General features: G+C 36.2%; 1 non-coding gene across 1 annotated transcript; it reads left to right on the forward strand.

The window, feature by feature from the left end:
- Positions 1-6,785: 6,785 nt before the first annotated feature.
- Positions 6,786-6,890, forward strand: LOC120883798 (U6 spliceosomal RNA). Its single transcript, XR_005725994.1, has one exon. It is a non-coding gene; the product is annotated as a U6 spliceosomal RNA (small nuclear RNA).
- Positions 6,891-7,290: the final 400 nt, after the last annotated feature.

The raw sequence follows: 7,290 nt of genomic DNA on the forward strand, positions 1-7,290 counted from the left end.
TAGATCAGCAAGTGTGATCCTGCCTATTTATTTTTATGCATTCAAAGTCGTGTTCTAAATATCTACTTTATTTAATATTTATGGTAGGCTCTATAGAAACCACACAGTTTCATAGGATAGTAGCACTGGTCCTCAAGGAATTCATAATCTACAAGAGGAGACAATTGCACAAATCAGGGAACAGGAGAAGTTGGATGAACAGGAGACAGTATTACAGGCATTAAGAAGATAGGATCACTTCCCACTGAGGTCATCCAGTTGAAATACCCTCTGGTCACTGGGCCCAGAAAATAGTGAAAACAATTATAGGTTCCAGTGCAAGCCTGGCTTTACCCAGTCATCCAGTAAATATTTATCAAATTTCATGCTTCATTAGGAATTGAGTATTACAGTACAAGAACAATAATAACAATTATATGAATAACCACTGTTAATCGAAACGTACTCAGTGCTAGACGTACAAAATTATAGGCATGCTCTTTGACAAATGTTCTGAAGGAAGTATGCATAACATGCTAAGGTGGCAGGGAGGGAAATCATATAATAATTAATGGAAGTAAAAGGCAAAAATTCTAGGAGGCTTCTAAGTGGAGTGGTTCAAGTCAAGTATTGAAGGACCAACAGAAGGTAACTGTGTACACGGGGCCAAAGGACCACTCCCAAAGAGTAAAGCACTTGGAGGAAATTCTCAAAGCAAGAGGCATGGAACAGCATATATTTTATGCCAAAAAAAAAAAAAATCTTCTAATCACCTGTCACAAGCTCTTCTGGGTTACCACATTGCCTCCAGAATGCCCCGCTGATGTGTTGCCCATTGAATTCATACTTTGTCACAACTGCATGGTGAGTTTATCAGAGTCACAACATGGACACTCCTCCCCCTTTATAAGTCCTAAAGAATGGGGCTCCACTTCAACTGAAGAAATTGCCAAGTGGGTACACCATAGTTTATGGGTCAGAGGAAAGATAGAGCCACTAAACATTCAAAATAAAAATAAAAATGATTTTTTTAAAAGTATTATGGGCAAACTTCACCTAGCTCAAAGGCTATAGACATTTTCAGAAATTTTGTATTTGTTCTAATTAGTTATACATGACAGTAGAATACACTTATGTACTTTGATATATCATAAATAAATGGAGTATAATTTCTCATTTTTCTGATTATACATGTTGAAGAATCACATTGGTCATCCAGTCATATGTGTATATAAGGTAATAATGTCTGTTTCATTCTACTATCCTTCCTACCCTCATACCTCCCACACTCACCTCTATCTAATTTAAAGTAATTCTATTCTTCCCTATCCTGACCCCATATTGTGAATTAGCATCCATATATCAGAGAAAACTTCAGCCTTTGGTTTTTTGGGGATTGGCTTATTTTGCTTAGTATGATATTCTCCAGCTCCATCCATTTACCAACAAATAGCATCATTTCATTCTTCTTTAAGGCTGAGTAATATTCTCACAATGTTTTTTATCCATTCATCTGTTGAAGGGCACCTAGGTTGGTTCCCATAGTTTAGCTGTTGTGAGTTGAGCTGCTATAAACATTGATATGGCTGCACCTAAAAACTAAGTTTTCCCCTATTGTTGGTTGGGTATGATATTGTGTATTTTACTTATAGGTGTGTTTTGTTATATGAAGATTAAACAGTGATAATATAGGCCTGTGAAGAACTTTGTGATATATCATTCTTTCATTTATTATTTCTTTTTTAAAAAAATGAAAGATGATGAGGCAAGGATAAAGATATGTAAAGTAGAAAAGTTTTTTCCTCAAACCTACCTTTTTTCTCCATTATAAACAATTTTTTAAGTAGAATTTTCTCATTCATGGAATCATGAATCATTATAAATGGCAATGAAATTCATTTCAAATCATCTATTTACAAAACCTCTAGCACCTACTCTCACTTCCCTGGTGTTGGACTGTGACTGCTGATGACTAAGAATATATCTGCCATCCTTCCTCTCTCCTTCCTATTTTCCTCTTTCTTTCTAGAGAATCAAACCCAGGGACACTCTACCTCTGAGTTACACCCCCATCCCTTTTTTATTTTTGTATTTTGACATGGGAATCTCACAAAGTTGCCCAGATTTTACAAGCCTCGTGTCTCAGAGTCCCAGTTGGCCAGGATCACAGGTGTGCCCCACCACCCCAGCTGCCAGCCACTTTTTTTGATGGGAGATAACTGATTCATTCGCTCACAACACCATACAAGATGAGCTGCTAATTTTGTTCTGTCTTCTGACTGGGTGATTGATTATCACTGAAGATTATCCATAGAAATTAAGTGGATCCAACTCTTAACTGGAATTTTAATTAAATTATCATCCGGCTTTCAACATGTCCAATAGGCAGAACTATTCTCTGTCTCCTACCGCCTGCTCATCAGCATGGAGTTGGAGCACGTCCACCTCTTCACCTGACTTCCTGTTCAGGAGTCCAGGAGGCTCCTGGTACGTGGCTGTGAGGACACCTTGACTCTGCTCTCCCCACCCCCACACCAGCCTGAGCCAGTGAACCCTAGCCCCAGTGCTGAGGCCAGGCCACTAGGACAACAGGGAAATAATAATTAAATGAGCAAAAAACAAAGTATAGAGGAATGAATGAGTACACTAAGAAGAGACTCTGTCCACAGGGAATCACCTCACCCAGCCATTAGTAGGTGTTCCAGTCAGACTCCTGGATCCTGTGGTAAGGGGGACAGTTCCCACGGAGGATCCCTGCAGGGATTCCTCTCCCCTCTCCCATTAACACGGGGGAGTGAAACGTTGCTGGCTCTCCAGGGTGTCGAGACTCACCTCAGTTGGTTTGGGAGACGTCTCCTTTCTTATATCTTAGGAAACGTTAGTCATCACCTATTCCATAGAACTTTCATTTTAAAAGATGAAATGTAAAACCGTGCTCCTTGACAATGTGGCATACATGTGCAAGCCCATGCTCACAATCTCTTAAATATCCTTAGCATTCAGGAAAACCAGAGAGCATCTCTTACTTTTCAGATAGCAGAGAATAAAAATTCAGGTAACTACCTGAGTAGGTGAGCATATGGGAAAATTGACACTGCTGTACATTGTTAGTATATTTTGGTGCTCCATTTTTAAAGGTTTGTCAATTCGATAAAAATTGTAAAAAAAAATATATTTTGTAATTTAATAATTCCTTGTCCAGGAATGCATTCTTCATAAGTACCTGTAAAATAAGATGCACAGGAACACTTACTGTAGTATTATTTACCATAGCAAATAAAACTCCTTTAATCAACTTAAAGAAAGGGCATAGAAATTATTCCTGCAAATGTTAAAAATAATGAGAATTATCACTATGTGCTTCTACCAAGAGAGCTACATCAAACATCCCCTTTGGGATTTTTTTAAAGAAACATATTTATGTTATGTGTTCACACCTTACATGAAAGAGAAATTCTAGAAAGATATATAAGAAATTAATGTCAGTGGCTACCTCAGGGAATAAAACTTACAGAAGTAAAGGCAAGTTTTGTCTTCAAAACTTTTACCTCTTTCCACATTTATAAATTATTTAAATGGGCATGTGTTACTTTATAATTGTTATAGCTTAGATGAGAAATGTACCCCCAAAAAAGTTCATGTCAGACGATGCAGGAATGTTCAGAGGTAAATGACTAGATGATGAGGGCTTAACCTAACGGGTGGATTAATCCATTTGATAATTAATAATTAGAATGCACTAAGTGGGTGATAACTATAGACAGGTGGGGCATGGCTGGAGGAAGTAGGTCACCAGGGACATGGCTCTGTGGTCTATATTTTGTCCTTGGCAACTTGTTCCTTCTCTCTCTCTCTCTCTCTCTCTCTCTCTCTCTCTCTCTCTCTCTCTCCATCCATCCAAGCTCTTCCACTGTGTTCTACTTCACCTCGCACCCCAAAGCAATGGAGTAGACTGACCATAGACTTAATGTCTAAAACTGTGAGCACAAATAAACTTTTCCTCCTCTAAGTTGTTCTTTTCAGGTATTTTGGTCATACTGACAAAAAGCTGCCTGACACAATAATATAAAAACTAATTGGTGGGGGCTGAGGTTGTGGCTCAGTGGTGGAGAGCTTGCCTAGCATGTGTGAGGCACTGGGTATGATCCTCAGCATCACATAAAAATAAATTAATTAATTAAATGAAGGTATTGTGTCCACCTACAACATCTATATACATTTTTAAAATAATTGGTGGGAAAAAAGAGACTTATATCTAAAATAAAATAATTCAGGGGTGGAGAAGACCTTCCCAAGCAACACAAAGAGAGAAATCACAAACAAAAAGACCGACAAATTTTGCCATGTGAATTTGTTTTAAATTTTAATGCCAAGGGAATAGATATCATTAAAAAGTGCTGCTTAGACTTGGCAAAAGATGTTTAAACTTGACACCATCTCTTTTTTTCCCATAAAAAAATAAGCAATAAACTGGATTACATCAATATTTAAAATTCCTTCCTAAAAGCCTCAGGAAAGATATGAGAAGATTAGCACCAGCATGGAGAAAATATTTGCAAATTATGTATCAGGCAAAGTCCTTATATCCAGAATACCTAAGAGCTCTTAAAACTCCATTGTTTTCTTTTTAAAAGCAAGTGAACCAATCATAGGTGAGCAAAGTACATGAACCGATATTTCCCTGGAGAGGATGTAAAGATGTTCAACTTCACATGCCAACTGAAACCACAATGAGATTTCACTACATACCTATCAGAATAGCAAAGTAGAAATTAGTGACAATACCAAAAGCTGGTGAGGACACAGAGAAACTGAATTACTCATGTATCACTGGTGGGAATGGAAGCTAGAACTGCCATCCGGGAAGCAGTTTAGCTATTTCTTTAAAAAAAAAAATAAATAACATGCAAATACCATATGACCCAACAATTGTACTTCTGGACATTTATCTAGAGAAATGAAAACTTATGCTGACAGAAACCTGGACTTAGGTGTTCATTGTAGCCTTACCAATAATAATAGACCAAAGCTGGAAGCAACCCTAAAGTCCTTCAGGGAGGAAAGGTTCAACAGCCATGAATCCAAGCCATGGAACTCTACACTACAATAAAGGAGAGTGATCCTATGATGCCTGCAACAGCCTGGATGGAAAAAGACAAGCCCAGAAGGTCACCTACTGTAGGATTCCATTTCTGTAACATTCTTGAAAGCAGAAAATGCAGAGATGAGTAACAGATCAGTGGCTGCTAGTGGTTATGGACAGTGGAAGAGGGTTGATGTGGATATAAAAGATTAGCATGAGAGAACTTTTTGTATCTTGATTATGATAGTGCTTACATGAATCTACGCACAAGATAAAATTGTATAGAACTATATACACTCACACCACACACACACACACACACACACACACACACACACACACAAGTGCATATAAAACTAGTGAAATATGAATAAGTTCTGTAGATTGCACCAATGTAATTTTCCTGGCTTTAATATTGTATCACAGTTATGAAAGATGTTACCTTCGGGAGAAACTGAGTGAAAAGGATGTGGGACCAAATGAAAAGGTGTTTATTTTAAAAATAATGGAGGAAAAAACTGAAAGATAAAAATATGTTAGGAAGTACAAACAAAAGAAGACAAGTAAAATTTTAAAAAGCAGGATTTAAGACACATTATTAAATAAGGTTCATATTGAGGAAAGTTATAGAGATAAGAGACAAAGTATGAAAGTCTTTGAAAAAAACTGAGAAATATACAACAAAATACAACTGTAGTGGGAGGATTTAACATACCAATGTGACTTTTGAATAAAAATATTGAGCCTTGCATTCTACAGATGAAGATCAAATATTCTATTCATGTACCTTGTAATAGTTACCAAAGTATATCATATTAACTACAAAATACCTCAAGAATTCCAAAATGAAGAAATTTCAAAGTCCACAGCTTGACCATTTTGCCTTAAAAATTCATCGAAAAGCTGGGTGTGGTAGCACATGTCTGTAATCCCAGATGTTAAGGAGGCTTATAGGAGGATGGTGAGTTCAAAGCCAGCCTCAGCAACGGTGAGGCGCTAAGCAACTTGGTGGGACCCTATCTCTAAATAAAATTTAAAAGGGCTGAGGATGTGGCTTAGTGACCAAGTGCCCCTGAGTTCAATCCCTGGTACCCCCCCCCAAAAAAAAATCACCAAAAATATAATTAAAAGTAAAAGGTAAAAAATAATACAAAATAATCTGGGCAAGGAACTATACTCACAGATGCTTGGAAATTTTGTAAAATAAGAGAATGCTTATTTTATATTGTGTTGACCAAGATTAATTTAATTGAATATCTCAAAATAATGGATAGTGCTATGAGGAAGCACACACTACCAAAATCAAAATTATAAATATTAACTAGCAATAACTTCAGCACAATGTAACAAATAATGACTCCCCTAAAATGTACTTGGTGAAAATGGTTTTAAAGGCAGATTCTTCCAATTTATCAAGGCAAATATAAAAATAATGATATTTAAGGGGGTACTATGATTATATTTAAGAAATGAAGGCACTCTCAGTTTATTTTACTCATATATTGAAACTCGGATAATGGCAAATTCAAGACCCATGCACACAAGCACATAAAGTTACTCTCTTGTAATGTGATGGAAGTATAAATTGATGTAACTTCTCTAGAAAGCATAAATTAAAATTTAAAAATATATAGGCCTTTTTACCTGAAAATTCCACTTAAAAGAACTTTCCCTAGGGTGATAATGTTCCACATATAAAAGATTATTTGCACAAGAAGAGTCAGTTCTTTTTTGCTAGCACATATACTAAAATTGGAATGATACAGACAAGATCATTGTGGCCCCTAGCAAAAATTATATGAAAATTCACAAAGCATTCCATATTTTTATGGAGAGAGCATGGTTAACAGGTAGAGAGATGCAGTTAGGACAAATAACTTCTAATATTCTGTAGTACAGTAAGATGACAACCTTTGACAACAATTAATTGTATATTTCAGACTACCTAGCAGAGAGGATTTTGAATATTCCCAGCATAAAGAAATGATAAATGTTAGAGGTGATGGACGTACCAATTATCCTGATCTGATCTGATCATTCACATTGTATACATGTATTCAAATATCATGCTATATCCCATAAATGTGTACAATTAGGATACGTCAATTAAAATGCAAAAAAATAATCAAAAGATGTATTTTAATGGCATTATTAGCAACAAACATTTAAACACACACAAATACAAATAGAAACAAATGTTTACTATAGAGATTTCTTTTTCAGTCACT

Source organism: Ictidomys tridecemlineatus, chromosome 7 (assembly GCF_052094955.1).
Source record: "Ictidomys tridecemlineatus isolate mIctTri1 chromosome 7, mIctTri1.hap1, whole genome shotgun sequence".
Classification (NCBI taxonomy): Eukaryota; Metazoa; Chordata; class Mammalia; order Rodentia; family Sciuridae; genus Ictidomys; species Ictidomys tridecemlineatus.